Genomic DNA, 23,468 nt, shown 5'->3' on the forward strand with positions numbered 1-23,468 from the left:
CTTGGCACCCTTCAAACCTTGGTCACAGCCCTTGAAGGGGCTTCCCTTGCCTTGCATCAGCCCTATTAGGCTTGACATCAGCCCTAGAGGGCTTATTTTCACTTTTCGTGTCTTTATCTTGCCCTTGTCCCTTGGTCTTTACCATTGTTTTGCCTTTCTAGCCCCTCTTTTGTCTTTTCTAGCCCTAGTCTTGGGGTTTTCTGGCCTTCTAGCCTTTGCCCTAGCCTTGTATTCAGTCATCTCTGGTTTTGCATTGTTTTAGTTGGCTAACATTGTGGATTTGTAGCAAATATTAGAGCAAATTTGGTGGTTGCATTCATCTCTGGTTTTTGCATTGCTTTAGTAGGCTAACATTGTGGATTCGTAGCAAATATTAAAGCTAATTTGGTGGTTGCAGGTACCCTGGCTCATTGGAACTCAAGCTAGCCCTCAACTAGGCCTCTAGGTCTCTTGGTTTGCCCTTCTTCCCTTCATTTTTCTCTATGTTTTGCTACAGTCATTTTATGAAGTCATATAACTCAAATTAATTCATTAAAAATAACCTAGGATCATCTAACCATCACTCAACTTAATTAGCTAATTATTGGATCTATTGTGGAATTAATAATTGAGCACCTTGTTGGTTTATTTAAGGCTGAATCCCTAATTTTCTGAGTTATTTCAAGTCCGATATGCATCATTTTGAGGTCTAATTTGAACCTTTAAAGTCTGATCTATAGCTTCTAAGCAGTCTCATAATTATTGGCAAATCATTGGACATCATTTGGAAGTTGAATGCATTTATTTTCTAGCTTATTTTGGGTATATAGCATCACTTCTTGACTGCTGATATAAAATTGCAGATCTCTAAATACAAGGTTGTAGTTTCTAAATACAATCTGGGTGCCAAAACCGGCTCACCCAACAGAGAATAATCTCGACAGTGGTACGTCTCAGTCGGAGACAAATGTTCCATCTGAAACCCCTGATAATCACTCCGACAGCTTAACAACTCCAATCTGCCCCACGAAACCGCAGCATCAGCATCTAGGGACAGCGTCAGCGCTTTCTGGCCCAGCGTTTGCCCAGCGTCACTCTGGCTTGGCTTGCGCCAGCCTCTGGAGGCACTGTGTCAGCCCTCTAGCCCTCTGTGTCACCCACGTTAGCCCTCTGAGGCACTGCGCAGCTCCTGGCTGCCTTTGCGTGAGCCCTAGCTGGCTCTGCATGAACTCTCGGCTACTGCATCGATCCTCCTGGTGCTATCTCTGCCTCTCTGCTTCTGTATTCACTGCCCCTCAGCTGCAACTCTGATCACTCTCTCGACTTCCTCAGCAAACCCAGCCCCAAAAAGTCGAAATCTTGATCAAATCGGTGTGCTCTCTAAGTGACCCTCAAGCCTCCTCTTATACTTTTCTCGTTGACAAATCAACGACCGAGTTTATGTCCCTAATCAACAACTACTATTAGATCTGGCTTGATCCATGACTCTTGGGCCATTCTAACACAGTTTTATATTAATTTACATTAATATTTTATTTTCCCTAAGTTTAGACTTAGGGACTCCATTAAAAATATTAATTATTTTAATATCTCCCAAATTGTTTAGAATCTGCCCAAACTATTTCTCGGTATTGGAGATCTCATGTGCCTTAGCCTCTCCACCAATTTTCGTGGCTAGAGCACATCTAATGGTACCCCAAATCAACGCTCCCTCTTAGCGAGGACTATGCTCTAGTAATACTCCTCACTGAGTATCAACTTGATCATCCGGCATCAGTCCCTGTGTTGATGCTAGGCCTGCTGCCCATCATCTGCACTGTTGCATCCTGTACTGCTACCCATGGCCCTGCCACTACCACTGTTGCATCCGTATTGCAACTCCCTCTCATCCTGCTGCATCCGTACTGCACCTCCCTCTCATCCCGTTGCATCGTGCTGCCCATAGCACTGCCACTGCTAACTGTTGCACTGCAACTAAGCTACTGAGAAGTAGGTAACTGATCTCCCAACTTTGACGTCTCTATCAGGCTAGAGACACCCATGATGCTGAAACTCCCTCTGTAGCTGACAAGTGCTCCCTTTCTGACATTTGCGTCGTTGCAACTACTCCATGCATCTTGCACCGATGCACACCTCTTTGTGCCATCCTGCACTGGTGCAACACTCTCGTGCTTCTCTCATTGTTGCCTCATGCTGTCCTGGGAATCCTGCATTGTAGCTCCCTCTGTCGCTTCATCCGCATCCATCTCTACTGACATCCACTAGTACTGCTACTCCTCTTCGGGGCTCCCGTAGCAAGGTCTAATCCAAGAGGTTGGGTACCTCGAGGATCCTTCCCCTCATCACCTGTAGTCCGTCTAACTATAGCTCAATGTCTCCCCACTTCCGCTCAAGTGGTGTGTGTGCACTCATGGCACAGTCATCGTCTATCTCCACTTCCTTCTCTGCCCTTGCTGGCGCTGCCTTGGTCTCAGAGGCCTCTCCCTTGCTCTTCTTCCTTGGAGACTGGGTCGCATAATGACCTAGCTCCCCACAGTGGAAGCATTTGACCTTGGAGAGGTCCTTCTTTCGTTTCTCCTACGTTCCCTCAGATGCTAGGGCAACATTCACCTCCTCCTCCTCCTCCTTGATTTTGATCCCCTTGCCGCTACTCTCCGCCTTGCTCAGCCTTCTGATCTCTTCTTGGCGAAGAGCCGCCCACATTTCCTCCCAATCTGGAAAGGTTGCCCTACCTAGTATGCTCTGGACAAACACCTCGCAATCTTCTAAGACTGCGTTCAGGGTTGTTCTCACCATCAATTCTTGATTCGGTGTGGCTCCTATGGAAGTCAGCTGATCCTGGATCTCCTTCAATCGACCAAGGAAGGGGTCGATCTGTTCTCCCTTCTGCATCTGGTATGACCGCAGCTGATTTTCTAGTAACATCCTTCTCTACACAGAAGTATGTTGGTACAATTTTTTTAGAGCCTCCCACATCTCATTTGTCATGTCCTTTTCGACAATATGTCGTACTACATGGTCCTTGACCTCGTTAAGAATGATGCTCTTGGCCCTCGCCATTGCCTCTGCGTACTTGTCGTTATCAGCTAGGTCAACTGGGATAGCTATCGTCCTCAAGGCAAAGTACTTGACACGATTCCCATCTAGAACGGACAAGATTTTGGCCTCCCATACTACAAAGTTAGAGGCTCCATCCAGTTTGTCCTGGTCTCTTACCCCGTTCACTGCCATCTCGCTACTCCTCTACTTCCCTCCTGAAAGTTCTTGGTGTGACTCCCTCTGAGCCTCGATTTCCCTCCTGGAAACCCTTCTTCCAATGTTGAGATGCCCCCACTTCGATCGTTAGTATAGTTGCACCACTGATCTGGATTTCTTGGCTAGAAATCCTCGATAGCAACTCCCTCCTCCTTGGCCTTGCCCTATTAGGTACTGTTCTGACTACAATACCCCACCAAGCCCACTCTGCAACTTACACACAACCTCCTAAACCCCAGCAAACTGAAGGTTAGAGCTCCTAGGCTCTGCGCAATCGGGAACTGGCTGAAATGCTCCCCTAGACAACTGCATCAACCCTCCCGGTCTTTGTGTGGCTGTGTGAGCCTTTTTTTCCCTCCTTAGTCTCTGCGTTGGCCTCTTCCTGGCTCAATCTTGATGACACAGGCACTGCATCACCCATTCATTGCTGCTACTTTGATAGGAACAACTTTTATCACTTGGGACAGTTGTTTTCTGTTGTTGTTGCTCTGCTCGTCTAATGTCCTCAGTTCTCCTATGATCTGCAACCACGCTCCAATACCATGTTGGAATTTATAAGTCTAACTGTTAGAAACCCTTCATGTACTTTACTGATTTATTCCTACCTACTTGTTATGTTAATTAACAAGTTATTTACCATGTAAACACTGGAAATAAATACAAGTACATGCTCAACACATTACAGATCATCAACTGAAGGAAACAAAACAAGCACACAAGTGACACCGTTGTTTTTGGACCAATGTCCCTGGAAAAACGCAATGCGGGAAAACCGGTGTAGCTATCTGAGGGTTTTATTATTATGCAGTTTCTAAATACAATCTAGGTGCCAAAACCTGCTCACCCGATAGAGAATAATCTCAAAAGTAGTACCCCTCAATCCGAGACAGATGTTCCAGCTGAAACCCCGGATAATCACTCCAACAGCTTCCCAACTCCAATCTGCCCCACAAAACCCCAGCGTTAGCCTCTACAGACAGTGCTAGCCCTTTCTGGCCCAGCGTTTGCCCAGCGTCACTCTGGCTTGGCCTGCGTCAGCCCTCTGGCCCTCTGCATCACCCACGCTGGCCCTCTGAGGCACTGTGCAGCTCCTGGTTGCCTCTGTGTCACCCAAGCTGGCCCTCTAAGGCATTGTGCAGCTCCTGGCGGCCTTTGTGTGAGCCCTGGCTAGCTCTGCATGAACCCTTGGCTGGTTATGCGCCCCTCACTCTCGGCTACTGTGTTGATCCTCCTAGTGCTATCTCTGCCTCTCTGCTTCTATATTCACTGCCCCTCAGTTGCAACTCTGATCACTCTCTCGACCTCCTCAACAAACCTAGCCCCAGAAAGTCGAAATCTTGATCAACTCGATGTGTTCTCCAAGTGACCCTCAAGCCTCCTCTTATACTTTTCTCCTTGAAAAATAAACGGCCGAGATTAAGTCCCTAATCAACAACTAAGATTAGATCTAGCTTGATCCATTACTTTTGGACCATTATAGCACAGTTTTATATTAATTCACATTAATATTTTATTTTCCCTAAGTTTAGACTTAGGGACTCCATTAAAAATATTAATTATTTTAATATCTCCCAAACTGTTTAGAATCTGCCCAAACCCTTTCTGGGTATTGGAGATCTCATGTGCCTTAGCCTCTCCACCAATTTTCGTGGCTAGAGCACATCCGATGCTACCCCAAATCAACAGTCGTGTCTTTAGAGACATGCATTTTCATTAACTAATCACTTGCTAATTAATCCTTGATTATGGTTATTATTGTTTACATTATTTTTTATTATTTTTCCATTAATTATATCCATAACAGAGACTAGCTTCAAAACAATTAAGAGAAAGTACACACTTAGAATAGGCATATAATCTAAAATTAACCAGGATTTTGTATTTCACCAAGATTGTAAGATTTGCATCTCATTTAGGATAGTGAAGCATTCCTTAAGCAACAATTGTTCATCTAGTGACTTCGTCAATAATCTAAAGCAAGTAATTGACTCCATTTAAGGCACTGGTCTTTCACGATAATCTAATCCAATCATTTAACTTGCTATTCAACCAGGTTGCTAGGCATTCAGTTGTGTCTCCCGGATTTGTTGGTTGCCAACAAGTCTCTCATCTTCACATTTCATAGGGACTACCCCCCATAGCTTGTTGTAGGGGGGCAGCTAGAACGGAGAGGGCAGGGATCAAAGTGACAACCCCCGCCTTAAGCGTTGTCGCATCTTGCCTGACAGTTTGGGCGACAACATTTTCTGGCGTCGTTGTCGAGGACAAGTTTATCTTGTTCTCAGCACTTTAATGACATTCTTCCTAATCTCGTAATCATTTTCATCTTCTTAATCCATCAAGCACCACATTTTTTGGCGCTTTGACATCTCACTAATCTTCTCAACTCTTTGTTCACCTCTCTATTTTCACCTTAGCACCTGTACATTTGGGTTAGTTTCCTGTTTGGGTGGCGACTCCACTTATTCATCCATTCACAAGAGCTTATACTGGAAGAAATCTTGGTAGCTTTGTTAACCCTGCTCCTGATCCTGAAAAGGATCTAAGAGCTCAGTTAAACAAATTACATTTTAGTGTGCTGAGCATTTAATATTTCTTGGACAAGAAGCCCTCCCTGATATACACTTGCTTTTCCATGATCCCATTAGTCAGGACTTCATGGATTTCTACAGACCTTGCAACTTTGCTAATATCCAAGGGCGACCTCATAATCTTCCAGATGCCTTTTTGGATAAGATACCTACCTTTCAAGGGAACAATGCAATCACTGTCGATGCTCACATTAGGAAGTTTATGACCTTTATACTATAGCATGCTCATGTCGTTGCCTATAATCATGAAGATGTTAAGATGAAGCTCTTTGTCCTTTCATTAGAAGATGATGCATTGCAGTGGTACTTAGACAAGCCTTATAACTCCTTTGATTCTTTACAAGCACTCCTCAATGCATTCAGGGAAAATACGGGGACAAAAGGGAAGGAAGATATCTTTTTAAAGCCAGCAAAAGTGTAAAGAAGAATGACAACGAAACGGTTGAAGAATTTAATCAAAGATTCAATGATATCATCAAAGAAATGATTCAAGATTGTAAACCTTCGGACAAGTCTTTATTAGAGAAATATCTTGAAACATCTTGTGTTGAGACACCTTATGAAATAAGAAGCGCAAACCGACTGATTTGGCTTTTGCTCAAGCTATAGCAGAAGAGTTAGAAAAATATAAGAAAGCATCTAACCAATCAAAAATTCTTGGTTTTGAGCAAGGTCTGGTCAAAGCTATAGGAAAATAAATAAAGGAGGTAGAGCACAACCCAATCAAGGAACTCACTCAAATGATTAAGGAAATGAGAGTTGAGCATGTTAGAGAAATGAGTTCCATGCAATCTAGAATAATCCAGCTGGAACGAAATCAAGCTCAAAATGTCCAGCGCAGAAATAATAATAACAATTGAGGTAACAATAATCCATGGCCAAGAAGAAATCCTCTAAATGATCAAAGGCCTCCCACTCCTCTTGAGTCAGTTCACATCATCGATCAGCCTATTCCGTTTTGCAGACCTTGTGAAAGTTTTCATGAGGAAAGTTCATGTGCTTTTGCTAGAAAACTCCTAGAGGAAAGAAACCAATGAACAGATAAATAACATTAATTCTTCAAAGGAAGGTCATTACATAGACATGATCCCTTCATTTTTCACCATCGACAACTTTAGTGATGAGAAAGATCTTATCATACAAATGTATGGTGAAACTCCATCTCAGGAACAGATTCTAGAAATTTCTAGAAGAAAAGGTTATATTTATCAAAGGAAAGGCAAGGATCAAAATCTAAATAAACGGGTTGCATCTAAAAGCCATCAATCAGGATTGGAAATTGATTGGGCCACATGGATAAACAGTGTTAAGATTTCAGTCCCAGTGCTAGAATTTTTAAAGATTCCTTTTCAAAGAGTAGCATTCTTCAAAGCTCTAGGCATGGCTCAACAGGATAACACTGATACACATCCAAAGGACATGGCCCAATAGGATAAGACTAATACACATCCAAAAGACGAAGAAATTAAGTTGAAGGATTTAAATTGTTATATGAGTAATTAAGATAATCAACCTTTCTTCCTTACTTTAGAGGTTAAAGACTGCTTGCTCCACAATTGTACACTAGATTCAGGGGCCTCAACTAATGTCATGACTAAGAAAGTAATGGATCAACTGAATCTGAAAATCTCAAGGCCTTATCACAACATTTGCTCTATGGCTTCTAAGAAAATTAAGGCCCTCGGTGTGGTTAAATATTTCCAGGTTGGCTTGGCAAATTATCCATATAAAATCATCACCATGGATGTAGAAATTATTGATGTGTCGGATGTATGGGGGATGTTCTTATCAAGAAAGTTTGCAGCTGACTTGGGTGGATATATTCAGTTGGACTTATCATATGCTACTATTCACGCAGCAGCAGGTGATATGGTTAAATTATACAGGGAAGTTGAAAGAAGATACCATGTTGAGAATTTGAAGAGGCCAGACAATGATGAGGAAATTGAACCATAGGATCATCCTTCATAACATAATGCAGTGGTCTTTGAGTTCTTCCAACCTATATATCAATTTTCTTCATTTCATCTTCCGAGCAAGAAAAGAAGGCTGGATTTTGACAAGGATATGCAGCGCAGTGATGAAAGTTCACATCAACCAAAAAGGGTCAAGATTCAATGAAGGACATCTGACAAGTAGCAAATAGGTGTTTCAGATTGTGCCACAGGGACGACATCTGATGTCACAAGGCATCCTCTGTATTGTATGTCTAAACCTACACTCTTAGTTAGGATTTCATTTATGTTATTAGTTAGTTTTCTTTTATGCATTTATATTTCATGTCTTTATGTTTCTATATGTTAGAGTAGAATTTTTCTATTCCAGCAGATGTTCTATATGTGCATGGTGATTTTAATTTTGAATGGATATCTATTTGGTGGACTTATGTTTTCTTGGATACAAGGTTTTCGATTCTCACATTCCTTCAAAGAAGCAATGTGTCCCCATATGGAGTCAGATGTTGACCACACTTTGTCAATAGTCCAAGGAAGCAAGATGCAAAGACATGAACTTTTTTCAAAATTCAGATTCATCAGCAAGTTCAGTTTTATCATTGTAAACCCAATTTATGTAAGTTATAATGTAAATCAGGCTAGTATGATCGTTTAATTATGTAACAACACCTAGGTAAGCCTCTGATTTTGGCAACAGATTTCATCCTAGGAAGTTTTTTAACCTCCCTAAATGTTGTGTGTTTCTAAACACAAATAATCGGCAGAGATTTTCCTCCAGCTTAAAACCCCAAAGCTAGGTTGGAATCTCTTCACAAGGCCTTAGGTGAGTCCTAGTGTTATATCAAGTCTTTGTAAAAGTGTGTTTGGGAATAATTTAAGCACATTTGGCTAAATTATTTTCTTACAAACCACTTGGTCTATACTAGATCATATTCTGTCGCAGGATTGGTAATTTCATGGGGATCTATATGTAAAGGTGTATTCCCCCTTTGAGGATTGAATTAATTGTAATATCTTGATGTAAAATTATTTTAGTGCATGGTCCCTCATACTTAGAAATCATGGTTGAAATATTTGAGGGTGGAAAATTTATTAATCCCCTCTAGCGTAAATTAATTAATTTTTCTGGCAAAAACAAAAATTAAATCCTAGGCAAAAAAATTAATTAATTTTGAGTCAAAAAAATAATTATAGAGAAATTAATTTCTCTCCAAATAGAAAATAATCAAAAAATTGTGGGTCAAAGAGAAGTAAATTTTTGGAGGTTCCCCACCAAGACAAAAATGGACATTTTAAGAAAAATTGATCCCTCGGACCTTGGTGGTTAAGTCAAAATCAATTTTTTGAGGAAATTAATCCAAAATATTAATTGTTGGATTAATTAAAAATGGGTTTTAAGAAAAGTTTCAATTTTTCCTCAAAATTAAAAATTCAACGATGGAGATTAAAAGATCACCAAGCTATTTTCAACAATCGAGATTATTTTGACAGGGATCAAGCCAACTATCCGTCATTTTCCACTAGGAGGAATTTCTCTATAAATAGAAGTCATTTTGCTTCTATGTGATATCTTTGGATGATGTAAAATTTTGTAAAGTTGGTATCGAGTTGTTGCTCTACTGGGAGCATTTTTATATCATAATAGAAAAACTTTGGGGTTCAGTTCATGGTGTTTTTTTTCCATTGATCTATGGTACATGCTAGTTATGTGCTTTCCTATATTGTGCTAAAAATTTTATGAACTTGTTATTTCATTTGTCGGTGAAAAGAACATTCTATTGCTAAAAAAATTTATCTTCGATGATCTGATTCACCATATGATCTAACAGTTCTACATGAGAAAATTTTAGAGATTTGCAGGTACATTGGCCCTTGGGCTCCAAGTTCACAAACTGCGGGAAAGAGCTTACTATATTTGGGCTCTAAAATTTTCGTATGGTTTCTTAATTTTTCAGGAGGATTTTGGGTCAAATTCAATTTTTTTGAAAAATATATTCATCCATTGCTATTACTCAAAAAAAAATCTCCAAAAGAAAATTTAATTTGTGAACATTGTACATTTGTAAATAATTTGTAGAATAATTTGTAAATTATTTCTAACTCATTTGTTTTGCAGCAATTAGGGTTTTATTTTTCAAGTTTTATAATTTGTGTATATATTTGGGGTTTTTGGCATTTTTTATTTATTTGTGAATGCTAACTTCAAGCTAATTAACAGATTTTTGTTGGGGTTATGAGGCAGATCTAGCCTCCATTCATCCTCCAGGCCCAGCGTCCACCAATTTGGCAGTTATTATTTGGCATTTTCATATTTTTGTAGGTTTCTAAAATTTTTTGGAGCCCCTAGCCTATCCGTTTTCCCTTTACGGCCTAGTGGCCTCCTAGGGCCCTCGGTCCCCCCTCTTTCCCTCGGTTGCAACCCTCTTAGGGTTGGTCGTGGCCTCTAAAGGCTTGCGGCCCCCCTCTAGGGCAGTTGTCTCGCCCTCCTAGGGCCTCAGCAGCCTCTTTTTGCCCTTAGGAGCCCTAGACCCCCTTGAAACCCTAGTCGCAACCCGAAAAGGGGCTTCCCTTGCCCTGCATCAACCCTATTGGGCTTGATGTCAGCCATAGAGGACTTATTTTCCATTGTTGTGGCCTCAGCTTGCCCTTTTCCCCTAGTCTCTACCCTTGTTTCTCCCTTCTAGCCCCTCTTTTGTCTTTTCTAGCCCTAGTCTTGGGGTTTTCTAGCCTTTGCCCTAGCCTTGTATTCAGTCATCTCTAGTTTTGCATTGTTTTAGTAGGCTGACATTGTGGTTTTGTAGCAAATATTAGAGCTAATTTGGTGCTCATTGGAACTCAAGCTAGCCCTCAACTAGGCCTCTAGGCCTCTTGGTTTGCCCTTCTTCCCTCAATTTTTCTCTTTGTTTTGCTACGGCCATTTTATGCCATCATATAACTCAAATTAATTAATTTAAACTAACCTAAGATCATTTAACCATCACTCAGCTTAATTAGCTAAATTATTGGAGCTATTGTGGCATTAATAATTTGGCACCTTGTTGGTTTATTTAAAGCTCAATCACTAAATTTCTGAGTTATTTCAAGTCTGATATGCATCATTTTGAGGTCTAATTTGAACATTTAAAGTCTGATCTATAGCTTTTACGCAGTCTCATAATCATTGGTAAATCATTGGATATCATTTGGAAGTTGAATGCATCGATTTTCTAGCTTATTTTGGGTATATAGCATCACTTCTTGACTGCTGATATAAAATTGCAGATCTCTAAATACAGGGGTGCGACGATAATAAATCACATATAAGTCTCTAAAATTTGCTAATAGGCTCTTGTAATTCATAATCATTTGTGGTTGAAGTGATTTGGGCTAAATTTTGGTCATACACATCTAATTTCACTCTTACATTCACACACATAAGTGCTCTAATCAAGTTGATAAGTGTTTAATTAACTAATTGCTATAGGTGACATTGTGATCTCATTGTTATTATCATTGTTGGATAAGTAGATACATTGTTCATTGGTGAATTGGATATCTCTTGTGGATCTCATAATCAAGTTTAATCATAATTGTGATAAGAGATCTAAATTTTCTCGTGTATCTAATTGGCATAAGAGGTGATTTATTGATTATTATCTTGCTAATTGTCTTAAGAAGCAATCATGGCTTAAGAAATTGTCTATTGGTTATATTGGTCACATTTTCTGGCACAATTAAGCTTAAGCACTTTCTCTTGTGGTTGAGATTGTTTATTATTCAAGTGTTTCATTATTCATAATTGAAAGATCATTGTAATTGAATACTTAAGTAACTAAGCGATCTCACCTTAAGAGCACTCATCCATCTCTTGCACTTGCATACTAGGAATAGTATCTTGCATTAATTAGTTTCCTTCCAAGCTTAAACTTGGTCGATAGAAAATAGGATCACCTTTCTCATCTAGCCTGAGGAGCCTAGCACCTCTTTAGTGGTTAACACGGTGACCTTACAGTCGTCAGAGCCACACTCTCTGCGGCGCCGGAGGCATCTAGTGGTTAGAACCCTAGGGGAGGTATCGTTAACCAATTCTCAGCTTGCTTACCCTCAGTTTATCTCTCATAACCTACTCTAGAGACTAGCTTCAAAACAATTAAGAGAAAGGACATACTTAAAATAGGTATATAATTTAAAATTAACCAAGATTTTGTTTTTCACCTAGATTGTAGGATTTGCATCTCATTTAGGATGGTGAAGCATTCCTTAAGCAACAATTGTTCATCCAGTGGCTTGGTAAATAATCCAAAGCAAGTAATTGACTCCATTTAAAGCATTGGTCTTTCACGATAATCTAATCCAATCATTTAACTTGCTAATTCAACCAGGTTGCTAGGCCATTAAGTTTTGTCTCCCGGATTTGTTGGTTGCCAACAAGTCTCTCATCTTCACATTTCATAGGGGCTGCCCATCATAGCTTGTTGTAGGGAGACAGCTAGAATGGAGAGGGCAGGGATCAAATTTGCAGCCCTCGCGTTGAACATTGTCGCATTTTTCGTGTACAGTTTGAGCAAAAACAAGGAGCTCAGAAGGAAAGAACTAGACCAAGTGCGAACACTATGAGGTGTGTCCCATTTTCGCCATAGCCACAAACTCCTACTCTTTAGTGGGTTTCCACCACAAGGGAGGCCTTCCTATATTAGGTCACCTAATAGATATATCAAGTCCAAGGCTTATACATGACAAGGGTAGGTGCAGGATAGGTACTCAACTTAAGAACAGGGCTCAGCTAGCGCAAACAAGACAATGTGTACCCTCCAAAAGGCTTAATTAGGGCACAAAGTAACCTAGGGTTTTAAAATATGCACGATCAACAGGCTTAGCTAGGATCACAAGGCCAAGAAAAGCTTTGAAATAGATGAGTATGAAAATTTTCAAGCACAACAAACTTTTAATGAGTCCCAAGTTGACATCAACCCCAAAACAAAAGAATTAACCATGGGAAAGAGGTGATTTTGAGGCAATGACTTCACAACCACGTGTTGAACCCTTCCACAAGCCAAGGCATTACTCCTAGTTGAATTCTAACCCTAACCCTCCCTAGCAACTTTCCTTAAGTGGTCGAAAATCAATAGCAAGGGAAAAAAATGTGATGAAGTCTATGGGAGATCTACTTAGGAGAAAAGACTAAACCCTAAGGTAGAGTAAGGAAATATGAAACCCTAGTTTCATACCCTAACTATCATTTTATGAAGGAACAAAGTCAAAGGAGAGCTTAACATGAAAAATCACTCATGGAATTGTCACACAAATTCTTAATAGGGTAATGTACACAATACCATTACCAAGATTTCACAAACAAAAAAAAATCAATAATAACTAGCACATAGAAACCCTAACAATATTCATTCCATGCAATAGCCATAAAGATATTCAGATACAAGGAATACTTACAAGAAATATGCATGAAACGATCCTTTGTTGTTTCAAATGACATCTTCAAAACAAGAGAATAGATCCATAAGCAAAAACTCCACAAGATAGAAGACAAATTTCAGCTAGGCAAAGATCTCTAAGAGGGCCAAATTGATCCACAAATGATTGTGAAAATGAAATGAAGGTGACCTATACTTATATGATGTCTACCTCAAGTTATTTTAGCCCAATGGAGCCCTAATAATAAGTTTGACATAAAATGAACTTGGGTCACAAGCCAACCCACTAGCTTAATGAAAAATTAGACCATAATTCAGTCGTAGCCTCTCATAATGTTGATGTCATGCCCTTTTAGGACTCCAAATGCCATACCACGGTGTGTTGAGGTGGTCAAATGTGTTAAAGTGCCTAGATCATCCAAAATTTGAGGGATTGCCCTCAAATCCACTTCAAATCTTCCTTTGGGGTCCCAAGTGTAGTTGGTTTGCCAACACGTGGTCTCCATGGGTCTCCAACTATCAAATAAGGCCTCCTTATCTTTTGGATTAGGGTGTCTCTAGGTGCAACAAACCCTCCCAAGACTCTCAATGGGAGACCGTCTTCATCTGGGCTCTTAATCAAGTCTTACCCATCAGCTTGTGTCAAGACAAGCCTAGGAGCACACTTTGTCTAGTGGTGTCATCATGGAGAATCCTCAATGCTAGGTCAAAGTAGACCAGCGTCCTAGGTCTTAAAGCACTCTAGGACACATAATATCCTATCGTGTTGTCAGGAGGCTCCAATCTCTCAACGTTGCATCTGCTAAGGCCATATAATTCTCTGAAAGGCTTGGGTACCTCTAGAGTGGGTGCCTCAAGGCCTGCGTTGTTGTGCACCACCTGACAAAAACAACAAGAACTCAAGTGCAAGCAACCATCCAATAATGCATAATGCATCAATGATTCATCTAAGGGGACCAAAATTGAATATTAAGGGCATGTTAGTATTTCCAACAGGGATCTCCTTCTGATATCTAATTAGACCAAGTCCTATAAAGGTGCTTCCAACCCTCAAGGGGTACCTCAAACAAGGATCTCCTTCTGATATCTAATTAGACCAAGTCCTATAAAAGTGCTCCCAACCCTCAAGGGGGAGTGTCAGTTCCAAGGTTAACCCCTCAATTAATAGGTGTTATTGTAAATAATGTGGAAATGAAGGGAAAAGGCTTCATGGCCAAGTTCCATCGTCAAAGGGACCAGTTGATCAGGAGTCCACGTCCTCAATGTATGGATGTAAAGGAGGGAGCAATCATGGAGGCATGAGTTACCTGCTCGACCTAATTTTTCCACCTCTCTTGTGTGCCTTTTACTTCTTCATTATTCCTTGTATTACCGCAAATAGCTCTTTATGATGTAGTAGTTTTATTACCCCTTAAGATGAGTTAGTTCATTGCTCATCAAGGTTGGGACATGCAAAGGTTCCACTTGATATAATAGAGCATCATGTGCTTGGAAACCAAGTGTGGCCATCTGAGGAGGGTAAAGCTCATGCTAAGGCTTTTGCCCACATGTTTATCTTATGTCCCAACCATCTTTTGCATTTTAATTTTCTTTCATTTGTTTTGTTGTAGCCATGATATGTTTTTTTTCATGTTTTAGCTACATCAACCTCCAAGCTATAGTTTTACAACCCTACTCAAGAAATGTGAACGTATGGGTGCCAAATCCCAATGAACCAATGACAAGTTAGACTCAAAGAAGGGAGGTGAGATATGGTTCTTGTAATGTGTGATGGAAAGTGTCAAGTATGGTGTATGGTAAAAGGGATAACGAACACATTATCTCAATCATGGTTTTCCAAGTAGTGTCCCTCCTATAACCCTAATGCCTTAAGGGAGGTCCCACTGGACTAAGGCTAATGATTAACCCCCCTGGTCAAGTGAGAGAACAAATTTACAATCAAGATCGCTCAATCTTCCAAATCACCCCTTTATCCATACTAAATGCCAAAAACAAACTAGTATAAGCACCCAAGTGCAAAATGATCAAAGAACCTTCTGAAAAGCAGCCCACCTTCATCCAAGTGTTAATGCCAGATGGTGAGAGGTGTTATTTTTTGTAGTATCGAATGTGTTCTAGCCTTGAAATTTTGTGGAGAGCAGAGTTGCGGGGGAGCGCCGCCCCCCTTTCGAACGCGCTCCCAATCCGCACTCCAGGGGGGAGCGGGTCGGGAGCGCGCTTTCGAAATCGCTCCCGAGCACCCCCCTCCCCTTTTCGAACCCGCTCCCAATCCGCACTACAGGCGAGAGCAGCTCGGGAGCGGGTCAGGATCGCGCTCCCGAAATCGCTCCCGAACAGGGGCGATTTCGAAAGCGCGCTCCTGACAAAAAAATTTCCGCTCCCTGCCAATTTCGGAAGCATTGTCGGGAGTGTCGCTCCCGGAGCGAAAATTACAGCCTGGGAGCGATCAGCTCCCGATCGCTCCCGGGCTTTAAATTTTCGCTCTTCGAGCGAATCCAGCGACGCCGGGAGCGATTCGGCGGAAAAAAAATCCGCGGATGCCAAAAAAAATCAAATTTAAACAAAAACAAAACAAAAAACAAAAAATTGTTTTAAAACCCCAATGGGGCTAAAAATATTTCATTATCAGTTGAATGAGTTGAGCAGAAGTTGGAGAGCAAGAGCAAAGGAGCGAGGAGCAAGCGCCGAGGAGCAAGGAGCAAGCCTGCAAAGAGGTAAATAACTTAGTAATTTAGTTAGTTTAGTTAGTTTAATTTAGTTTATTTAGTTTATTAACTGTATTTAGTAAAAAAATCATGAATCTAAACTAAATTAATAAATTAAATTAATTTGCAGATTCAAAAGCCTACAAATATCAAACATCATGGACCTGGCTATATTTCTTGGCATTTTCCTCTTCTTGGTCCCTTTTATGGTTATTATGGTGGTGGAGAGTAGGAAACGGAGGGGCCAAAATGAAGAGGGGGATGAAGAAGCTAGAGAAAGTCAAATTGATAAAAATCCCACTGAGGAGGAGCTGGAGGAGGGTGAACATGACTCTCAAAAAACTAAACAAGACCAAACCCCATTGTAGAAATATGTTAACAGGGCTGAAACAGGGAGAGGGGGTGGAACCACTAAATTTCATTGCCCCCATCGCAACAATGATTACACAGGTTCATACACCCGTGCCAGAAGACACCTTTGCGGGAAAAGGCCATGGGATGGAGACAAACAAATAGGAATCAAAACTTGTCCAGCGGTGTCAGCAACAGATAGAGCCAAATACATAAGGGAAGAGGAGGAAGCCCAATACAAATCAAAAAAATCAAGGGGTTTCTTTGAACCAAGCTCACGATCACAAGCACAAAGAACTCCTTCAGCATCCTCCCAAGGCAGTGGATATGGAGGCACAGGGTCATTAGGTTTAAGGCGTAGAACCATATCAGATTTCCTTGATGAGGGGTGTAGTAATGATGTGGATTCAAAGGTTTACAGGTTTCTCTATGCATGGGGGATACCATTCAATGTTCTTCGCTCACCTTATTGGCACGAAATGGTTTCTGCCATAAATGATGCCCCTAAAGAATACAAGAGCCTGGGTATGACAAGGCAAGAACTGTTGGACTTGATCATGAAAAAACAAAAATATCACATTCTTTGAATAGAATGACAAGTTCTTGGACTGACCATGGGGTGTCCATTGTATCTGATGGATGGACAAATGTAAAAAGCAAGCCATTAATAAGTGTTCTTGCTGTGTCTGTTAGTGGTGGCATCTTTCTAACTGCACATGATTACTCAGACAAGTTCAGGACCGCCATCAACATTGCAGAAGCATTACTTGAAACAATTGACCGTATTGGGCCATACAATGTCATCCAAGTCATCACTGATAATGCTCCTAATTGTAAGGCAGCGGGAGCAATTATTGAGGATAAATACCCCAACATATTTTGGTCTGGATGTTTGGTTCACACATTGAACCTTCTGATGCATGATGTTGTCAAGAACAAAAATGCACAATACAAATGGATTGGTGATTTGTACAAGAAAGGCAAACAAATGATAAAATTTATTACAAATCATAGCAATACCCATGGCCTTTTCCGCAGTCACTCGAGAATGGAGTTGTTGAAGATTGCAAAGACCAGATTTGGTAGCTTTTACCTCACCTTCAGGCGCCTTTTGAAGTTAAGAGAGTCATTGGCTAGCATGGTACCAAGTCCACACTGGCAGGTATTAAAGGAAAGGGCTACAAATGCAGCTAACAGGAGAGGTTTTGAACCGGTGGAGGAGGCCACTCTTGATGGTCAGTTTTGGACAAGTGTGAGGCAAGTATTGGATTTCACCAAGCCCATTTATCACATGATTCGGTTTGCAGATACAGACAAACCAGTGATTGGCGAGGTGTATGAGCAGATGGATACCATGTTGGGGCAAATAAAAGATATTGTTCATAACAGAGATCCCGACTTGTACAAACTGATTCATGATTGTGTGTGTGAACAGTGGAATAGACTTAATCTTCCACTACATTGCTTGGCGTATATCCTTACGCCAAAATACTACTCTACATCTTAGTTGGGCCAACCTGCACCAGGGGGTGGGATTAGGACCAAACCCCATTTAGATGCAAAGGTAACTAGTGGATATTTGCAAGCATTAGAAAAGTTGATACCTGACAGGGAGGAATGTGCAGTTGTGCGACTTGATATAGGCATATACTTCAATGGCATTGGTTTGTTTGGTACGTTCCATGCAATGGAAGACAGAGACAGATTTGATTCTCTCACATGGTGAGAAACATATGGCGGCCATGGACTTTTGCCAAAATTGGCAAAAAAAGTTCTATCACAGGTTGTGAATACTTCTTCTGCAGAGAGGTGTTGGAGCACCTACAACTTCATACACAATGTGAAAAGAAACAGACTCAATGAAAACCGAGCAGAAAGCTTGGTTTATGTGCATTACAACTTGAGGTTGTTGAGTCATTACTGTGATCGGGCTTATGAGGATCCCACATATAAAATTTGGGACAATCACCCAGAGGATGACAATTTGGAGGATGGTATAGTGCATCTTGAAGAACTGGAAGAAGAACTTATAAGGGATGAAGATGAAGCAGCAATAGCTGCAGCAGCCATGCCACCTCCACCTCCACCATCCAGTAGCAGTGCTCGAGGTCCGAGTCTTGTTCCTTTGCTGTCACCACCTCCATCTACACCCTCACGTGGAGGGCATGTGCCTTCTAGTTCTGGTCGTCGGTCTGTGCGGGAGACTCCTAGAAGACCACCACGACATGCTTATACTCCTGGAGACTCTTGTGGCAAGGGCCACATGTAGATTTACAGTTTACTTGTCTTTTCTAGTTTCTTTTAGTTTTCATAACTGTTGAGTCTTGAGTCCTTGACTCTTGACTCTTGACTCTTTCATATCATAATGATATTTTTTGTAAACAATATATGACTGTGACAATGAAAATTTGAAGTTTGAAGTTGGCAATTATAACTCATTGGTAATGATTGTGAATTATGAATAAGATGCTTTGTGAAAGACTAAAGTTGTTTCACTTCATTTCATTATTCATGTTTCATTTTATAACATTTCATTTCATGTTAACAGTTAGAAGTTAGGACTTAGAAATATCTAAGATATTACTTTTTGTAATGGTTAAACTTAGCTTACAAGTACAACTTTGGTGATCAATGATGATAAATGTTATATATTGAATTTTCAATTTTGAAAGCTTGAAGTTGAAACTTTAAGATTGAATTTGATGAATCATGATTCACGAGACTCAATATGTTGCAGTTGTAATATGTATTTTACTAACTTGTGGACATGGTTGATGAAGATTATAATTTCTAGATGATTGATGTGATATGGTTCAATGATCACTTTATGTTTTTTTATGTTTTTTATATCTAATTCATCATTCTACATGTTTTTGTTGACATATATGTATCAAAAATTAAAATATATATATATTTTTTAGAAAATCGCTCCCGGATTCGCTCCCAAACCGGGAGCTTATGAAAATGGTCGCTTCGGCTCCCGTTTTCGCTCTCGCTCCCCGCTCCCGAGTAACATTGGTGGAGAGGCTAGAATACATGAGACCTCCAAAACCCTAAAATCGTTTATGGAAGTTCTACCTAGAAATGATTAATTAGATTATAAATCATTTGTAAATATTTCCTAAGTCTAAACTTAGGGAATATGGTTAATTAACCTGTATTAATTAAGTCAATGTGAGAATCATCTCTAAACTCACACAAATCGATCCAGAGATGATCCTGGCCATTGATTAAGTTTTAATCTTTTTCGTTGGTGCTCCAACAGAGGATTATAAGAGGAGGTCAATGTGGTGATGGAGAAGACACTTGAGCAGTTTGATTTCTGATCAATTTCCTGAGTAGCAGCAGTCAGTTGCCAGAGAGAGAACCAGAGATTGAAATAGTGACAGAGGGGTAGAGATAGTGAGGTCGGAGGAAGATTTCCAACTCCAGTGAGTGCATTGTAGAGAAAGGTCGATATTTCTCCAGGGAACTGCGCAGAGGTAGCGCAGAAGCTTCAGTGAGAAAGTCCGATTTTGCTGGGGTGTAGTTCGATTTACAAAGTGTCAGAGGGTCAGTTTCCCAGACAGTAGAAGGCAGGACAGCTTGATCTTCAGTTGTTCCGAGCTTAGTGTGTAGCAGACTGCACAAAGGTGACAGTAGCTGAGCAGAGCTAGGAGGACGGCTTGATTTTCATTAAGTCATCAAGTGTTGGGATTGATCGAAGTGAGGGTAATTTCCCTCAACATATTTTTGCAAGTATTTTCTTTGCAGGATTGCCAATATTCGACATCCCAATTCTAGTCGGAATATTTTACTGCTACTTAATAATAAAACCCTCAGCTGCTGCATTGGTTTTCCCAAGCTGGGTTTTTTTGGGGACTTTTGACCAAAAATAATTGTGTTATTTTTATGTGTCTGTGCTAGCATTTCTTCCAGCATTTATTCTTCCGCAGTTTTATTTGTGTAGATTGTAGTGTGATTTATTCAGTATTTGTCGTAGCAAACAACAAATAAATTATTAAATAAAATTAACAATTAGGAGAACAATTTCCAGTTGTTGCAATAGGATTCCAGTTTGGAATTTTCACATGGTAGCAGAGTGCAGTTGATCGGCCAAAGAGCTCAGAGGCGAACAGAGAAGGAATTTGGTTGCTCATTATGGGGAGCAAGCCGAAATTTCCAAGGGTAGCGAATTCATTCTGCCAGGAGGCCGAGTTGCTTGAGGAGGTTCGATTTTTCTGAGTGAGGGGCAGACAAATTCGATCCTACCAGATCGAGTGATTCCAGAGGCAGAGGGAGCAGCCCAAATTTTTCGTTGAGCAGGTCCCTAGCTGGACGCAATGGTTTTTGTAGCAGTTTGCTAGAGGAGAGCCAACGTCGGGTGGAAGGAAGAAGAGCACACACTGAGGGAAAGTTTTCCTCAGGGAACTTCTAGTCTCAAGAAGTTCGATTTTCCCTTGCAGATCAGCAGTCGTTGTGAGCAGATCTTCTCACTCCAGAAGGAAGTGCGAAGAGCTAAGCAGAAGGAAAGAAGGAGGTTTTCAACACTTTGTTGAGATGGCCACTGTTGGGCTTCGTGATCAAGACAAGTTGGATGGGGCTTCCAACTATGTCATTTGGAAGGCAAGGATGTCATTCCTTCCAGATGATTTTGGCCTGAAAACATATATCGATGTAGTGGTAACAATTCCCCGGCATGCAGATCAGCTAAAGGAGTACAGAAAGGAGATGGCACAGGTGAAACGATTAATCCTAGATGGAGTCTGAGATCATGTTGTTTCACACATAACTGGCAAAGATACTGCCAAAGAGATGTGGATGCCCTCTCCATGCTATACCAAGGTGCCTCCGAGCAGCAAAAGATGTACCTAGAGGAGAAGAGGTGTGACAGGAATGCAGAAGGGGGAAGGAATAGACCCCTTCCTCACCAGAATTCAAGAGATCTGGGACCAGCTTGCAGTTGTTGGGGCAGTGCATCAACCCACGAAGCTAGTGCAATTGGCACTCAACAGTGTCTCAGAGGAGTGGCAGGTATTCGTCCAAAGTATCTTGGGCAAAGATACCTTGCCAAGGTGGGATAGGATGTGGCCCTCGCATCGAAGGGTCCTATACAAGGACTTGTCAAAGGTCAAGTGCTTCAGATGTGATGAGCTTGGTCACTACAGTACCCAGTGTCCTCTCAGCAAGAAGGACAAGGAGGAGAAGCAGGAGATAATATAGAGACAAGGTGTGCAGTAGCACTAGAACACATTCCTCGCTAAGAGGGAGTATTAGTTTTTGTAGCATCAAATGCTTTCTAGCCTTGAAATTTTGTGGAGAGTCTAGAATACATGAGATTCTCCGAAACCTAGAAATAGTTTCTGGAAATTCTAACTAGAAATGACTTAATTAGATTATTAACCATTTTTAAATATTTTCTAAGTCTAAACTTAGGTAATATATTAATTAATTAGTATTAATTAAGTCAAGACGAGAATCATCTAGAAAATCACACGGATTGATCCAGAGATGATCCCAGCCACTGATCGAGTTTTAATCTTGGTCGTTGGTGCTCCAACAGAGGATTATAAGAGGAGGTCGATGTGGTGATGGAGCAGACACTTGAGCAGTTCGATTTCTAAGCAGATCGATTTCCTGAGTAGTGACAGTCAGTTGTTGGAGAGAGCCAGAGATCAAAGCAATGGGAAAGGGGCAGAGACAGTGAAGTCGGAGGAAGATTTGCAGATCCGGTGAGTGCATTGCAGAGAATGGTCGAGATTTCTCCAGGAAGTTATGCATAGGCAGTGCAAAAGCTTCAATGAGCAAATTCGATTTTGTTGGGGTGAAGCTAGCTTTCAGTTCCAGAGGCCGGAAAGTATTTCCAGAGTGTCGGAGGGTCAGTTTCCCAGTAAGAAGAAGGCAAGACAGCTTGATCTTGTTGTTCCGAGCTGTGTGTGTAACAGACTGCGCAGAGGTGACGTAGTAACTACGTAGAGCTAGGAGGATGGCTTGATTTTCAGTAAGTTTTCAACTGTCGAGATTCCTCAGAGTGAGGATAATTTCCCTCGAGATATTTTTGTCAATATTTTCTCTACAGGATTTCCATTATTCGGCATCCAGATTGTACTCATATTATTTCATTGTTGCTTAATAATAAAACTCTCAGTTGTTGCACCCGTTTTCCCAAGTTGGGTTTTTTCCAGGGACTTTTGTCCAAAAATAATTGTGTTATTTTTATTTGTGTACTAGCATTTCTTCCAGCGTTTATTTTTCCGCAGTTTTATTTGTGTAGATTGCAGTGTGATTTATTCAGTATTTGTTGTAGCAAACAGCAAATATCTTCCGCAGTTTTATTTGTGTAGATTGCACTGTGATTTATTCAGTATTTGTTGTAGCAAACAGCAAATAAATTGTTAAATAAAATTAACAATTAGGAGAATATTTTCAAGTTGCTGCAATAGGATTCCAGTTTGGAATTTTCACAAGAGGCACATGGTTGATACAAATGGCAGAGGCAAATGGCATATCATCGTCAAATAATCCCTGTCAGGGGTTGTTGGCTGGCTGTCAAATACAGGAGAAAATTTTTCTCTTATGGGGTTACCAATTTTGGTGGATAAGAAGTAGTAAATATTTTATTGTTCTACCGAATTAGACAATTCTTCAGGAGGCATAAAAATCCACAATGTGGTTTTGGCATTGAAGGGGATTCTGCGTGAATCCATTTCTATTATCACCATGGTGTCCATTCCATCCTTTGGCTTTTGTTGGTCTTCTTCTTCCAGATCTTCATTTTATTGTGCACAAGAAGCACATGCATATCTACAATCTAGGCATTTTCAGATGCAAGAAGGACGCCTATGTGGGGACGTGGGGTTAACCATCACTCCAAGAGGCACAGACTTAATATACAAACACCCCACCAATTACACCTTCCCACAATACATTTTTTGCTTCACCATTTGCACTTTCCCGAAAGTGTTCTCACTCAATTTGAACCAGCAACTTGCATCAAATAGCATTCCCATACAAAGAAGTAGAACATTCCTCAACATTTTTAAACTGCCAAGTAAGGTTCTGATTAGATGGTCAGCACATTCAATACACACCATGCCCTAGCCCAAATCCACTGCTGACCCCTGACAATCTTGAAAGCAAAGTCAAGTCCATTTTATCATCTTTCACTTGTCTATCCATTTATTCTTTTTCTAGAAACTTTAAACTTGTATGGAACTTTTAAGACGACAACAGTTTCAGAATGCC

The 23,468-nt window shown here is 40.7% G+C and overlaps 1 protein-coding gene across 2 annotated transcripts in view; it reads right to left on the minus strand.

Annotated features, from left to right (window-relative positions):
- Positions 1 to 23,468, minus strand: part of SEC10 (exocyst complex component sec10) — a 320,447-nt gene that overhangs the window by 139,615 nt on the left and 157,364 nt on the right. The gene's annotated exons all lie outside the window — the stretch shown is intronic.

Source organism: Pinus tabuliformis, chromosome 7, assembly GCF_031772625.1.
Source record: "Pinus tabuliformis cultivar Carrire ecotype Pingquan chromosome 7, CPIR1, whole genome shotgun sequence".
Lineage (NCBI taxonomy): Eukaryota > Viridiplantae > Streptophyta > Pinopsida > Pinales > Pinaceae > Pinus > Pinus tabuliformis.